The sequence below is a fragment of the Sceloporus occidentalis genome, unplaced genomic scaffold (assembly GCF_023333645.1).
Source record: "Sceloporus occidentalis isolate IW3139 unplaced genomic scaffold, rSceOcc1.0.p SCAF_2, whole genome shotgun sequence".
Taxonomy (NCBI): Eukaryota; Metazoa; Chordata; class Lepidosauria; order Squamata; family Phrynosomatidae; genus Sceloporus; species Sceloporus occidentalis.
Window position 1 is genome coordinate 126,423,215 of NW_028316982.1, and position 15,686 is coordinate 126,438,900.

The window sequence follows — 15,686 nt, forward strand, 5'->3', positions numbered from 1 at the left end:
ACCTTTGGACCAGGGTTCTGTCCTGGGCCCATTGCTATCCAACATCTTTATCAATGACTTGGATGAAAGTATAGGGTGCATGCTAATCAAATCTGCAGATGACACCATTAGGAGGACTAGTCTAGAGAAAAGGATTAAAATTCAAAATGATCTTAATAGATTATAAAGATAGACCAAAGCTAACAAAATAAATTTCAGGTGAGAGAAATGTAAGGTACTGCACTTAGGGAGGAAAAAATGAAATGCATAGATACAGGAAGGGGTACACCTGGCTTAATGAGACTGTGTATGAAAGGGATCTAGGAGTCCTAGTAGATCACAAGCTGAACATGAGTCAACAGTGTGATATGGCAGCTAAAAAGGCCAATGCCTCCCATCCATCCTGAGGCTCTTTTTGTTTCAATGAGGGAATGCTTGCAAATGGCCATCCAGGAAAATTTCCTTTGAAAAAGAAATTCCTGCATGTCCTGGCATTGAAAAACCAAAAAGCAAACCCAAGGAAAAGGTTGATAAATTGCCATTGGAGGTTCATCTAAAGTGTTCCTGCATGGCAATGGTGTAAGAATGACATGTTTGATGTACTTACCACTAGGTTTACTGGTTCAAGGTTTGGAAATTCACCATTGTTCTGCTCTTCATCAGAAGACATGGGATGGTCCACAATATATCCCCCTGTCTGCCTGTTGGTTCCATTATCAGGTATAATTTGTGTCAAGTCTTCCTCTTCTTCAATAGTAGTCAAATTCAAAACATAGTGTTCCGGCTGTGCCTCTGCAACATGTAAAATAGGAAAAATGGAAACAGTAATATCCCAATGGCATTGTTAGACTTTATATTTGGTTTGTGATGCATATCTAGTAGCTGAAATTTAATAAGAAAGCTAGTTTATAACATTATAAGCTAATTAATAATATTATATGAATAGTATGGTTTATGGACTTAAATATAAAATATTACCTTGGGTGAATAAATCCTCCGAACCCGCATCAGGAGTAGAATGTACAAGTTGTGTCTGAGATGCCATCTCTGAAGATTCTCCTTTCACCTCAAACTTTAGACCATTCCCTCCTGCTGTTTGTTTTGCCTCGACACTTGCGTCACCAGCAAAAATGTCCTGTAGCTCCCTAAAAAAAGGCATTGTTACAGCCCCCATTCCACTAGTTTTAGACAGCTATAATATTTGTTTATATTGTCATTTCAGACTTTTCGCTTTATTCCTGCACTCATTAGCGGTTCTATTAAAACCACATTTACGTAGTTGTGCAGCAATTTTGTCATAAACAAATATGTTTCTATGATTTTTGCGGAGTTGCATCTGAACTGCCTGTTCACCCCAAAACACAATCAAATCCCTAGTCTCATCAGATTTCCAGCTAGAGCCCCTCCCACCAATTTTAGAGGAGTCCTCCATTCTTAATTGTATTTTTAAAAAAGCCAAAAGATGCTGTCAGAGCAAAAAAACGCGGCCGGCTATGCAAAGGTGTTTTTAAAAATGGCTCTCTCTGGAGGAGGAGGAGGAAATACAAGGGAGGCTGTGCCAGAGAAAGGTGATTCTTCCACACCTTTGAAGCCAGCTAAAAAACTTGTCTCCATGGTAACAGGAAATACCCCTTTTCCTGTCCTTTGTTCTCACAGGGACCAAATGGGGAATCCAATGAAAAAATGCTGAACCAACCACCAACCCCTCCCCCTCCCGCTTGATTTGCAATGATGCCCCCAAATGGTTACATATGCTGCTGCTGAACCAACCAACCACCCTTCCCCCTCCCGTTTGAATTACCAAACCTGATGCCCCCAAATGGGGGGAAACCAACACCACCCAGCCCTTCCCAAATGGGGAAACCTAAATGCTGCAGATCCAACCACCCAAACACCACGAAACCGATGGCTAATCAGGTTACACGTAAACTTAAATTTAATTAAATAACATGAATAAAAGGTCAGTTGTCACATCATGCAGGAAAAGACTACGCACTGGTTTTGACAGATACAGGCGCTTGAGCTAAAGGGAATTCAGGCGCATAGAACGATGAATAGATTAAGCGCCTGTAAGACATTTAAAAAATTTTAAAAATTAAAAAAGCTTACCTCTTATCGCAAGACCTCCGCGGACAAAGAGCAAGAGAAGCAAAGATGGCGACGGCCACGACAGATGGGGACAAGAAAGGGCGACTCCCCTGAGCCAGCCCATCGCGCTCCGCTCCTCCCATCCAGCTAACCTGATTTCTTAGGCTGATCATTTAAATAACCCAATTCCTATCCCGAATCAAGGAAAAAATGTAGGTTCGACCCTTCTATTTTTTTAACACGGGTTATACGCCTTTAACGCAGATTAAATTAAATCCGATTTACGATTCGGATTTTAGTAGGAACGATTGCGGGTTGCTCTAGAACTGTTCTAGAGTTAATTCGGTTTCTAATAGGAACAATGTACCTTGGATTCGATTTGTAACACGGAGTATAAGCCAGTGGGAACAACCCCTAAGTTGTTGTTCTTTCCCTTTGTCAGACTCCAAAGTTTGTGAGTGGAGTAAAAAGCCCCACTCCATTAGTTTTGGCTAGATCACATTGGCGGGATACATACCGCCATATAGTACGTATTGTATACGTACTAGGGTTAGGAAGGGGCGGTGCTTCCGCACCCCCCTAACCCTAGTACGTATACAATACGTACAAGATGGCGGCGCCCCTTCCACATGGGCGCCGCCATCTTTACGTACTGGATGCATAGCGTCCAGACGTGTCGCGGCGCCTATGACGTCGCGAGTCCGCGCCAGGCGCATCGCGACGTCATAGAGGCGCCGCAAGAAGAAGCTCCGAAATGGAGCTTCTTTTTTGCTCCGCGCGGGAGCCGCGCGGTGTGACTGCTGCAGCTCCCGCGCGGAGCAAACGGCGGCGGCGGGGAAGCGCCGCAAAGCGGCGGTTTGTATCCCGCCTTTGTTTAAGGATCCTGTCTTCAGCTCTTTTCCAGTCAGCTTCTCCCATGCTGATTTTCCATCTCATAAAGGAGTTTGTCTTTGTTTAAAGTTGTCCTCCTCCCTTTCTACCCTAATAGATCAGAGCCCCCATGATTTGCTAATCTGTTCTGTTGTTATGTGTGACTGTTTTGGATTTACAAGAGAGGGAAGTCTATTATAGCCTTGTTTGTTTCAGAGAGAATTCTGGTTTGATTTGGAGGTGAGTGACTTCCGTTTTCATCCATAGACATCAATTGGGGAAAAGAAATGATCTTGTTTAGCTGGTTCTTTATCTTGGCAAGGAAGAGAAGTTTCTAGTTTTCTCCTTTTGAGCAAAATCCAGGTTGGTCTAATGCTATTTTAGGATCATAACATGTAGGTTTATTTCTTTTGGGGTATCTCAACCCTACAGACAAAGAAACTCTAACATTTCCCTTAATTTATACTCTGTACTTGGTGGTACTTAGAAAAACCTATGTCTCATTTCTTCTCCATTGGCTGGTTATCCTGAGCATTTTGTTTTTCCGCCCTCTCTCTCCCTGAGAAGCTCGATTTGCACAACATAGCAAGCTGTGAGAGAGATTGGGCCAGGCAGATCTTACTAGCATGGCAAAAAGGATTGTGTGTTCCGTCACCCCCAGTGATAGTTTGCTGACTACAAACTTAGTTTATTTGCTTGTTCATCTGTGTTTTGGGGAGAGTCTGAGCTACGGAACCCACCCTCTGGTTCTGTGCTGCATCTCTGTTGCATGTTTGTTTTCCTTACACTGTGTAGCCGATCATCCTGAAAATAGCAGTAGGACCATGTTTCTCTTTTTGTTGTTTCTGGGTAAGATGCAGGAGTTCGTTGAGGAAAAGGACTCCCCTCATCTTTCTCTGTTTTCTGACTTTCATGGTTTCTGTTAGGTGAACCTCACTAGCAGAGTGCAGTCTATCTGAGTAGATTTCATTGTTCAGTTTGAAGAGGGGTAGAGAGATTCATTTCCATCTCTCTCTGTCTCCTACTGTGCTATTTTTCACATGAAGGTAATTTCATCTTCCTATCTCATAATTATTTTGTCTTGTGTGATCCTGAGAATGTAACCAGCTACACATTCTGGCCTCTAAATTGCTTCTTCTGAAGGACTGTGCTTTAGCCCTCCCTATTGAAATGCTAATCAGATAGATCTCTTTCAATCACTCAGAAGGTACCGCTGGACTTGCTCTGTTTAGGACCTGTACTTAGTGGTACTAGATGCACTATGTTTTTTTATTCTCCTCTGGATGTTCAACTTCCAGGATTTCTCTTGTTGTCTATTTCCCTTACAAAGCCAGATGTGCATCCCACAGCAATCTGTGAGGCAGATGGAGTCAGGATATTTGATTTTTCTTGTACTGCATAGCCCATCATCCTAAAAAGAGCAGAATGAGCATGTTTGGCTCCTGGAGGAGAAACTGTCTTTTTTTTCCCTTGCTTTCTGAGATCCCATTGTTCTGTTTGAAAAAAAAAGGGTGAGGAGAGTTCTCCCCATCTCTCTTTCTGTCCTCTTCTGTGCTATCATCCACCCAAAGAGTTTGGTCTTCATATCCCATACTTGTTTGCTGTATGCGGTCGTGAGTATGTGACTCTGCTAGTCTCTCTGGCCTCTTGACTTTGTTTTCCCTCTTGCCTCCCAAGGAGGGAGGGGTGAGTTGTTAAATTTGGGCTTTTACAATCATTCCTAAATGGCTTTGCTTTAGCACTCTTTCAAATGCTAATTACCCTCTACAAACCAGTTTCAAAAGGATTTTCTCTCACAACCTCTTCATAGTTCAGGTTACTGAAAATTAATAAGTTTTCGCTTGCTATGCTTTAATGCATCCTTCCTATGTCTGCTGCACTCAGGAAAAAAAAATGCTCATGAAGTTCTCTTCATCCCCACCCAAAAGATGGACTTGGGGGAAAAATGTATAGTGCTCTTTGGGTCCTTCTCTGGGTCGAGAGTTAGTGACCTGAACACTCTCTGGCCTCAAGGACAAAGAAGGTTCTCCTCAAATGCTAAGTAGATGTTCCTCTGTTGGTTCATTAGAGGTGCTACAGGCTCTGGTCAGATCCCACTGTTCCAAGTGATTTTTGTTTTTGTTAGCAAGGGGGGGGGGGGGGAGAGAGAGAGATTAGTACCCTCCTCAGGGAAACTCAGAAAGTTTTTTTCCCTTCCTGGCTGTAAACCCCTCATTGCTTCCATACATGAGGGAAGAAAAGCCTCACATCGTTTTGCTGTTTTTGTGTTATTTTGCCAATTATTTTTTGTTTATATATTAAAGTGGTAGTCAACAACGATCTTCATAGAAGATCGGGTGGGTAAACCCGCCGGAAGAGATCCGTCTTTAGTGCCCTCTTAAAGGCATCTAAGGTGGTAATAAGACGGATCTCTTCTGGCAAGTTGTTCCATAACTTAGGGGCTATGGCTGTATACGCTCTGTGGGAAGTTGTTGTTAATATGTTTTTTTTAGTATTCTAATAAATTCTTCCCAGATGTTCTGAGAGTGTGGGGCGGATTGTGTAGGAAGAGGCGTTCCCTCAAGTAACTCGGGCCCAAGCCATGCAGGGCTTTAAAGGTAATAACCAACACTTTGTATTGTGCTCGGAAGCTAATTGGCAGCCAATGAAGGGATTTTAGAACCAGTGTTATGTGGTCTGACCTAGATGTTCCAGTGACCAGTCTGGCTGCTGCATTTTGAACTAGCTGAAGCTTCTGAACTTGGTACAAAGGTAGCCCCATGTAAAGAGCATTACAGAAATCAAGACAAGAGATTACCAGTACATGTACCACTGTTTCAAGGTCCTTTCGGTCCAGACAGGGACGCAGTTGGCGTATCAGCCGAAGCTGTTACCAAGTATTCCTGGCCATCACATCCACTTGAGATGATAATTGTAGAGATGAGTCCAGGAGTACTCCCAAACTGCAAACTTTGTCCTTTAGGGGAAGTGTGACCCCGTCCAGGACTGGTTGACAAATCTCCGTCCCTGGACTTGGGGTACCTATCACGAGTACCTCCATTTTCTCTGGATTCAACTTGAGTTTGTTTTCCCTCATCAAGCCCATTACTGACCCTAGGCAGGCATACAGAGGAGAGATGCCGTCCTTAGTCACTGTAACAGTCGGAGGCATGGAGAGATAAATCTGGGTGTCATCAGCATACTGATAACATCGCGCCCCATGTCTCCAGATGATCTCTCCCAATGGCTTCATGTAAATGTTAAACAGCATGGGGGATAGAATAGCACCCTGAGGGATGCCAATGTCAGCTCTCTCTTAGAGGAGCAGCTATCCCCCAGCCTCACCATCTGGAATCTGCCCGAGAGGTAGGAGCGGAACCACTGGAGCGCAGTGCCCCCAATGCCTAGCTCCCTCAGGCATTCCAGAAGGATACCATGGTTGATGGTATCGAAGGCTGCTGAGATGTCCAAGAGCACTAACAGGGTCACACTTCCTCTGTCGATGCTCAGATGGAGATCATCGACAAAGGCGACCATGGCAGTCTCGACTCCGTATCCCGCCCTGAAGCTAGTTTGAAATGGGTCCAGATAATCGGTTTCATCCAAGACAGCCTGGAGTGCCCTCTTGATGACTTTGTCTAAGAATGGTAAAAGGGAGACTGGTCTGTAGTTGTTTCTAATCAGGGGATCCAGGGAGGGTTTCTTTAAAAGCGGTTTCACTATCGCTTGTTTCAAAATGGATAGAAATAGTCCCTCCCAAAAGGATGCATTTATTATAAGTTGTAATGATATTTTTATTGCATCCCCTCTCTGAATGGTCAGCCATGATGGGCAAGGATCGAGGGGGCACGTCGTCTTCCTTCCAAGGAGCTTGTCCACTTCATCGGTATTTACAAACTCAAAGTGATCCAATTTAATAGGGTCCATGGAGTCACTGGATACCTCTCTTATTGTTTCTGTTATAATGCTGGCATCAAGATCAGCCCTTGTCCGAGAGATTTTATCTGCAAAGAAGTTGTTAAAAGCATCACAGCAGGCTTTGGCTGGTGTTAGTAAAGGGTTCAGGGTGCAAGGCAGCTGGGTTAACTATTTAACCACCCTGAACAGCTCTGCTGGACATGACTCTGCAGATGCAATACATGCAGCATAGTAGGAATTCTTTTCTGCATCTATTGCCACTCCATAAGAGTATAATAAGTTCTCATCCAGTGTCTTGTTGGATAAATGCTGATTTTCCGCAAGTGGCACTCTAGTCGTTGCGCAGCCCACTTCATTTTTCTAAGATCTTCCATGTACCATGGTTTTTATTCGAAGCGGGCCAGAAAGGACGCTCGGGAGTGATAGTGTCTATGGCCCTGGTAAAATGGTTATTCCAGGTATCAACCAGGGCTTCGACAGAATCACTATCATTCCCAACCATAAAACCCTCTAGGGCTTCCTGGAACCTTTTGGGTTCCATCTTCCTTCGAGGGCGGACCATTCTAATAGGTCCTCCACTCCCGAGGGGAGTCTGGATAGCAGCCTTCAGTCCCATCTTGATCAGAAAATGATCCGTCCATAACAGGGCAGAGGTGTGAGTTACCTCTGCCCACAGATGTTCCAGGTCTGTACTAAAAACCACATCGAGTGTGTTACCAGCACAGTGTGTTGGACCCGAGACTAATTGGGACAGGCCCATAGCTGTCATGGAATCCATGGACTCCCGAGCTGCACCTGTCAGATCTGATAAACCGGCCTCGAAGGAGATGTTGAAGTCCCCCAGCACCAGAAGCTTGGGGGACTCCAGCACCAGCTCTGAGACCAGGGAGTCTGTTAGGCAATGGGGTGGACGGTAGACCAGCAGAATCCCCAAGCCAGGTCGGCCTTCTCCTCCTCCAACAAATCATAGATTATATGAGATATGTTCTTTACCAACCTGGCATTACAAAGGAGCAGGGTATGGTTGGGACGATCCTCGGTTCTTTTTTGCTAACAGGGTGAGTGGTACACAGGATTGATTTTAAGAATTGATCTCATCTTCCATTATAGTTCTTGCCCACCCTGTTAACGCTATATCTCCCATTGCCCCACACTACTCCAATTGGCACATCATACCCCAAATTCATGAATTATAGGAAAAGACAATAATGCTAGGAAAGGTAGAAGGCAGCAGAAATATACTTAGACTCAATCAGAGTGGTCATAGGCATGAATCTACAAGACCTAAACAGAGTAGTGGAGAATAGGGGAGTTGGAGATATCCAATACACAGGGTCAGCATGAGTTGAGGACAGTGCAATGAAAGTTAGCAACAAACAATGGTTTGACAAAGGGGTTGAAACTTCCTGTGTGCTGAATTTGGTTTGCCCACCCTCTGGATTGGTCACAGTGCAAAACTCTTCCAACAAGGTGATCAACCAAAGAACTTGACAAACCTGTTCTTTTGTTGTCTGAATAGCTGTTTCTATTGATAGGAACTGCTAGCTTGGGGGAGGGAAGCAGTTGTGAAACTAGGGCCTTTTATGCTGCTTGTGCATGGTGCATGTTCGAAAGCAGGCATCTACTTTCCAAAGGCTCGGAATTTTCTGTTGCTTAGGAACAAAAGTATCACTAATGACATCATAAGAGCTGACTGGAAAATCACAGGGGCAGGGTAAGTCACCCTCTCTCAAAGCAGATCACCCTTATTTTAAATTCCAGCTGTAGTTTTTAGAATCTGTGGGCTGTGAAAAGTGGGGGTGGGGAAGGAGTGTCATTATAATCCACATTTTTGGTTCCAAACACTGGCAAATGATTCCTTATTTGGAGAAGATTAGTGGGAAAAGAAACTTGCTAGCAGATAAAGCATGGGCATAAGCACTACAAAGTCCACTCCAGAGGTAGCAAGTGACTTCAAGTTTCTCCGTGTCACACACACACACACACACACACACACACACACACACAAACAGAGAGAGAGAGAGAGAGAGAGAGCAATCTCACAAAGCTATTTTTTAAAGCCTTTTCTCTAACATTTTGTGTAAAATAGCCTGTGCAGATAGATATCAGGAGTGCTATTTTCAAAACAAAGCAAAACAAAATGTGCAAGGGAGAAAATTTCTTGAAGATCCATTTTAATCTAATGCTACTTCTTAGCAGAAAGCAAACAACTCAGTTAAGCTGTTAGTTTTATCCAGCAATATATGAAGGTTGTCAGTTATGTTAATGGAGAACATCTTAATTCCAGGACAAGGTTTGCGCCTCTCTCGGGCCAATTATACATGTAGATGAGGGGTTCTCAACCTTTTTGTTTCGATGTAACCCTTTGACACTTTGGTGAAGCCTAAGTGAAGCCTTCCCGTAATAGCAGTGTGTCTTCCCATAACAGCAGTAAGTGTCACACCCTTCCTTAGCAACGCATCCAGTAACTACAGTAATTTCAAAATTGTGATGAGCTTAAATAATATTTCTAGATATCTGCAACAATAGTAATGTGACATGAAAATATGTATGGTTTTTATTGGTAACAAATTACTATATTCATAATTCAAATAAATGCTAGAGAAGTTAGTGAAAGTAATTTTTTCACCTTATCATGGTGCATAGACGCTACTGAAACCTATGCACAGATCCTTTGGGAGTCTTTGGACCCAGGTTAAGAACCCCTAATGTAGACAAATGTGTAGCTTGAATGTACAGCTACAGGGGCAGTGGTGAATAGTGCTATTCAGGAGTGCTTTTTACAAAAGGGATACTGCAAAATCCACAAAAGAGGAATACCTTTATTGGCCAACCAAAAAGCAAGAGGTACACCTGGTAACCTTTCAAAGCTCTACTGGTTTCTTATTCAGACAAAAGATGCTTTAAAAATCATATAGAAGAAAAATGATGATAGTAGTCACAGGCCTACATTTATATCAGATGTTGTTTCTGTTGCAATTCAGTTGTTATATACCTTGATATGCTGCAGTGGTTTTTAAAATTAATAGCTGTCATGATATGAGAGTAGTTTTCAATATATGGGAGAGTGTAACACTTATTACTCTGCCAAAGTCCTAATATCCTTAAACCTGTGCTGTAAGTCCTGTAAATCCTTGATCCGTCAAGAGGACAACAACCTTGTACTCTTTCTGATTGATTTGGTCCTATATTATATTGCATGTATAGGGTATGTGAACCATTATAGTGTAGTGGTCTTAGTGTTGGACAAGGAATCTGGGAGATCAAGGTTCAAATTCCCTCTCAGCCATGAAAGCCAACTGGGTGACATTGGGCATGTCATACTCTCTTCAACCTCAGTCTCAGTTTGCACTCTAAACAAATCTTGAAAAGATAATCCTATGTTCACTTTAAAGTTCACCTTAGGGTCACCATAAATTGGGAATTAATTGCAGGCACACAGCAACAACAACAACAACATTTATTGCTAGTTGCATTTTGTTCATCCCTTAGTTAATAAATTTCTGCTTAAATTTTCCATATTCCACATCCGCTAATCTAATTTGAATATTACGTAAATTATAATTATGGATATTATTAATTTGCATTCTACTTACGGAAATTCAATACAGTAATACTTTCATTGTTTTTGTTTTCTTTTTGTCATGTTTCAGCCTTAGGATCATTTTTACTAACTGATCTTCTGAGAGAAATATTTAAATGCTGGGCTTGGAATAGAAATCCTTAGTTCAAATCCATTTCATCATGGAATCTATCATGTGACCTTGGTCTATCATGATTTTTCCACAAATCTTACAGGGTTGCTATCAGGGTAATAGCAAAGCAGTAAAGTGTCCATGTACAGAGGTGGTGTTGGTAGTGGTGATGACAGTGGTAATGTTAATGGCATTTTATCATGCATATGTATTTCTATTGTATTCTTTTCTCTCTTTTTTGCCAGCACTTTTTTATTGATGGCAAAAAGATACAGATCCATGTAAAGATCCATGTAGTCCCTGATCATGCTTGCCATGTAACTCACAAGGGCAAAAGCAGAGTGAGATTAAGATGAATTTACAATCCACACTTCCTTCCCTTGCACATTTACTAACTTTGTACCTATATTTGTTGCTTGTTATACACTGCCACTGTACCACTTATCTTTTTGTCCCTCTTTCCCTTTCTCTTGCCTCACCTTGTGTCTTCACAATACTTCTCTTCCTTACTGCCCAGCTCACCTCTTTCCTTTCTTTGCACCTTTGCCATGCTCCCTATGTTCCTGAAATCTAGCACTTTCATCTCCTACTTTCACTTTACTCCCTGCTTCATCTTGTACTCCCACTCCTCCTTCTCTAGCACTTCATATCTATCTCTCTTGTTTTTGCACCCTCCTATTACACTTGCCAAAATTTCTTTCCTTATTTCCTTTGCCTAACATTTACCTCACTTCTTTGCTATGCCTCTCAGCCTTCTTCCTTGGTTCCCCAGCACGATGATCATAACTGGATTAGCCCAGACCTGACATTTATAATGTCAATTGAACCATTAGCTAATATTATTAAAAAGAAAGAAGAAATGACAGATTATGTAACAGGAAAAGAAGAATGAAAAATAAATTTATTTGCTGATGATGCTCTAATTATTACAGAACAGCCTTTCAAACAATTAAAACTATTAGTTATAGTTAATAATTTTGAAAAGACGTCAGGATTTAAAAGTAATAGAGTAAAATCAGAAATAACATTTAGAAATACAGTTTGAGAGGAACAAAAGCAAATCCAGATAACAACAGGATTAAAGTTAGATGTGAAGTAAGTGAAATATCTTGGAGTAAATATAATCACAAATATAAAGAACACGGTTCAAGGGAATTATAACCAATTGTGGAAGAAATAAATAAACAAGTGGGAAAAGCAATATTGGATTACCCTAACATGGATTAATTACTGCTCTCCCTAAATTACTGCTCTTTTTCCAAACTATTCCAGAAGAGATACCAATAACTATATTACTAAATTGATATAGTAAAATAAAAGAATAGATTTCAAGGAAACAGAAAAGTAGGATTTCTAATACATTATTATATACTCATCAAGAAAAAGGAAAGTGGGGATTGTCTGGATGGAAAAATATTTTGAGGCTTTCCAAACCCAAAAAGGGTCTGTATCTTCAGTGGTCACTGCTAACTTCACAGGTGGTCAGAAACAGTCTCCCACCAAGTTCTTCTCAATAAAGTCTAAAGTCAGACAGTGTGTCTAAACTAAAACACTTTATTAAAAGAAAAATACTTTATTAAAAGAAAGAAAATGTAACAGAAAACAGTCATGAGGTTTTTGTCAAGTCTAATTTGTCATCCAAAATTCTCCCCTTTATACTAGAATAATAACCCTTCCTGTGACAATCAATTATAGGCAATGATTGGCTCCAAAGTTCCCACCAAGGCATTAATCATTGATGTAATAACGAACCATCCAGAATTATCCACATGTCCCCTGTTTTGGGAACCAAACCATATTCCCACACCCCCAACCATAACAATAATTAAATAACACAACACAACCATATCTATCCACCTGCTATCAACTTCTTGTCCACGAGTGAAAGCTTAACAAATATAACAGTTTAAGTAACATACAATAATCAAACAGCACATATATCCTAACACTATACCACATCAATTAGCATTAAGTGAAAACTAACTTAAGTATAGCAATACAGCATTATGTCAATACTAATTTAACTTCACTACAACAGTACTAAAATTACAAATAACAATACAATACTAATTCTAGCCAGCCTATTTTCTTTTAAACTGCCTAGTTTATCTTCACTACCATAGCAACCATTCCTATCTTCCTCCACCCCTCCTTATTTCCTCTAGGAGCTGAATGTCTCTAGCTGACCGTGAATTAACCCTTTCAGCATTACTTTAACAGCAGCCACATCCAATCACATACACTTTATATTTTAACCCCTTTAGCATAACACTTTATTTTTACAATTACTTTTCCTCTTTAATAATAATTTATGTCAGAACTATCCTGGTTCTTACAGGCTTCCCCCTCAAAGGTAACCTTCCCCCCTCAACGCAATCACCTAAATTTTAATATAACCTCATATATGAGATATTGGCTCAATCTATCAATATCAGCATATATAACTTTTGTCTATTTAATCAAATCCATAAACAATATGTGTATAGGTTCAGAGGGTCATCCATTCAATTAAATTTGACTGTGTTCTTAATTAAAAATTCCAAACAACATCAACCTTAATCATAATCTATTATTTAAACATAGCATAAAAATCCAAATGTTATTTGCATACATTAAATCAACAACCATGATATGTACTCACCACCATTTTTGGTTTGAAGGAGTTGAGGACTTCTGCCAAACTTGTTGCTTACCACAACTTATTCCTTCAGTAGCTCATAGCTTTTCTCTTTGAGCAGCTGGTTCATACAGTAGGTGGAATAATCATCGGCAAAAGTTAGTTAATAATGATTCTCAACTTTAGACAGTGTCAGAATTGGCCCTTTATTACTATGGTCCTGTAATTTGGAGAGTGTTTACAACTCCAGTGATTTCTCTCAAGGCCCCTGAAGAAGGCCTTGTGTGGCCAAAATGCATTGGGCTTTTTAAACACTATAAATACTGGATAAACTGTTGACCATCTTAGAGCACATGGATCTCCTTTTCGTTTGCTGATTGTCAGAATTGGACCATGTAGATCACTGTGAACTAACTGCAGTGGTTTTCTTGCTCTGGTTGCATTGTTCTTTGGAATGAAAGGCCTGGTGCCTTTCCCCTTTATACAGTGCACACACCTTGAGATATCAAATTTACAACCTTGCAGCTTTAAGCCTTTCGTCAAATAATATCTTTCCAAATCCATTCCTATGGAAATGGTCTAGTCTTTTATGTCAAAGATGAGAACAATTAGCAGCTGCAGCTGCATCATGTCCATTTGTTCTTTGGTACAGTCAAGTTCAAAGACACATTTTTTCTTAAATGGTCTGGCAAACAGTTTTCCATTGTAGGTTATTGTGCATAAGTCACCACTGAAATGCACATCAAGGCATTTGTCTGTTAGAACAGAGACTCTTAAAATATTTCCATCAAAGCCTGAAACATATAGGACATTTATGCTTTAATTCAGTTATTGCCATTCTCTGTGTTACAGTGTACAGTCTCCTTCGGCTATAAAGTTCAAAAACAACTTTCAGCAATTTCCACACTTTGATCAGGGACGTAGCCAAGGGGGGGGGGGGGTCCATAGGGTCCGGACGTGGAAAAACGAATGGCATGCGCTGCTGCGCTGCTGTGCCCCAGCCCCATTATAATGGTGGCACTTAGTCTAGAAACCCCCCCCCCCCCCGCCCTTCCTAAAATCCTGGCTACATCCCTGCTTTGACCATGAAAGGAATTGTCAGGAACTAGTTGAACCATTAGACTCAGTAATTCAGGGTTCTGTGGATGATCAGCAAACTTTATTCTGAAATCAAGGAGATGTAGCTAGTATGACATCTTGGACAGAACTAAAAACTGAGAACACATACAACAAACATATTTTATTTGCTTGTTTATTTCATTTTTATGCTGCCTTTCTCCTAAAAAGGGACCTAAGGCAGCTCACAAGATTAAAAACACCCTTAAAACAATAAAAAACCAATTAAAATAACCCCAAAAACATCTTGGGATAGACATGTTGGCCATATAGCAAATCCAATAACATCCAAACGATGATACCTTTATTGAGACAACCAAAATGCATAATTACATGTCGCAAGCTTTTGAAGTCACACTGGCTTCTTCACCAGGCAAACAGGACAAAGAATTGAAGATATTAGTCATAGGCCTGCATTTTCTGTTTCTGGTCTTAGTTCAGATGGTAGGGAGGGCTATCTGCAGGTTGGCACATTCCCCTTTGGCCATGTGGTCACTGGTAGATTTTCAAAGTCAAGGAAATTTAATGTCCATTTGCAATTCAAAGAAGATGTTTCCTTGGAATCCAACATGTTTTAGGTAGAGAATACTGAATTTCTCAAGCAATCTTCATGTTTTTCATCAGGAAAACTTTAGGTGGTGTAGTGGTAAAGCATGACAATCAGTGCCAATATTAGAAAAAAAGCTTTAACTATCAGCAGCAGCAGCCTGCCTCTCCCTTTGTTGGAGGCACATGTTTCATATGACCAGGTCCCAGTGCACTGGCTCTCTCTATAGGATTCCATAGTATAGGACATGCATTTTGGTTGCCTCGATAAAGCTAAAATTGTTAGGATGTTACTGGATTTGCTATATGGCATGCACAGCTACCCCTAGATATTTTTTGGATTTCAAGATACCACATTTTAGCTGTCACAGGGGAATCCTACAGAGAGAGCCAGTGCACTGGGACCTTGCCTTCTCCTGCAGATCTTAGGGCTCTAGCAGGTTCATATGGGGAGATATGGTCTTTCACATAGTCTGGGCCTAAGCCATGGAGGGCTTTATAGGTCATGGCCACCACTTTGAATTGTGCCCAGAAACAAACCAGTAGCCAGTGAAGCTGTTTCAATGAGGGAGTTTTATGCTTCCTATAACTGGCCCCTGTCAGCAATCTGGCTGAGGTGTTTTGAACCTGCTGAACTTTCTGAACAGTTTTCAAAGGCAGCCTACATAGATGCATTGCAGTAGTCCAAAAAGGAGGTAATCAAGGCATGTGTCACCATAGCCAGATCTGACATCTCAAGGAATGGCACAGCTGGTGCACTAGTTTTAGCTGTGAGAATGCACTCCTTGCCACTACTGAAACCTAGGCATCCAGGCTCAGAGTGGAGTCCAGGAGCACACCCAATCTGCTAGCCTGAGATTTCAGGCAAAGTCCCTATT

At 41.2% G+C, this 15,686-nt stretch overlaps 1 protein-coding gene across 1 annotated transcript in view; it reads left to right on the top strand.

Moving 5' to 3' along the window:
* Positions 1-8,535: 8,535 nt before the first annotated feature.
* LRRC18 (leucine rich repeat containing 18) overlaps positions 8,536-15,686 on the top strand; it is a 52,234-nt gene continuing 45,083 nt past the window's right edge. The window contains exon 1 of the mRNA XM_089510907.1: positions 8,536-8,548. The gene's annotated coding sequence lies outside the window, so the exon portion shown is untranslated. The remainder of the gene's footprint in view (positions 8,549-15,686) is intronic.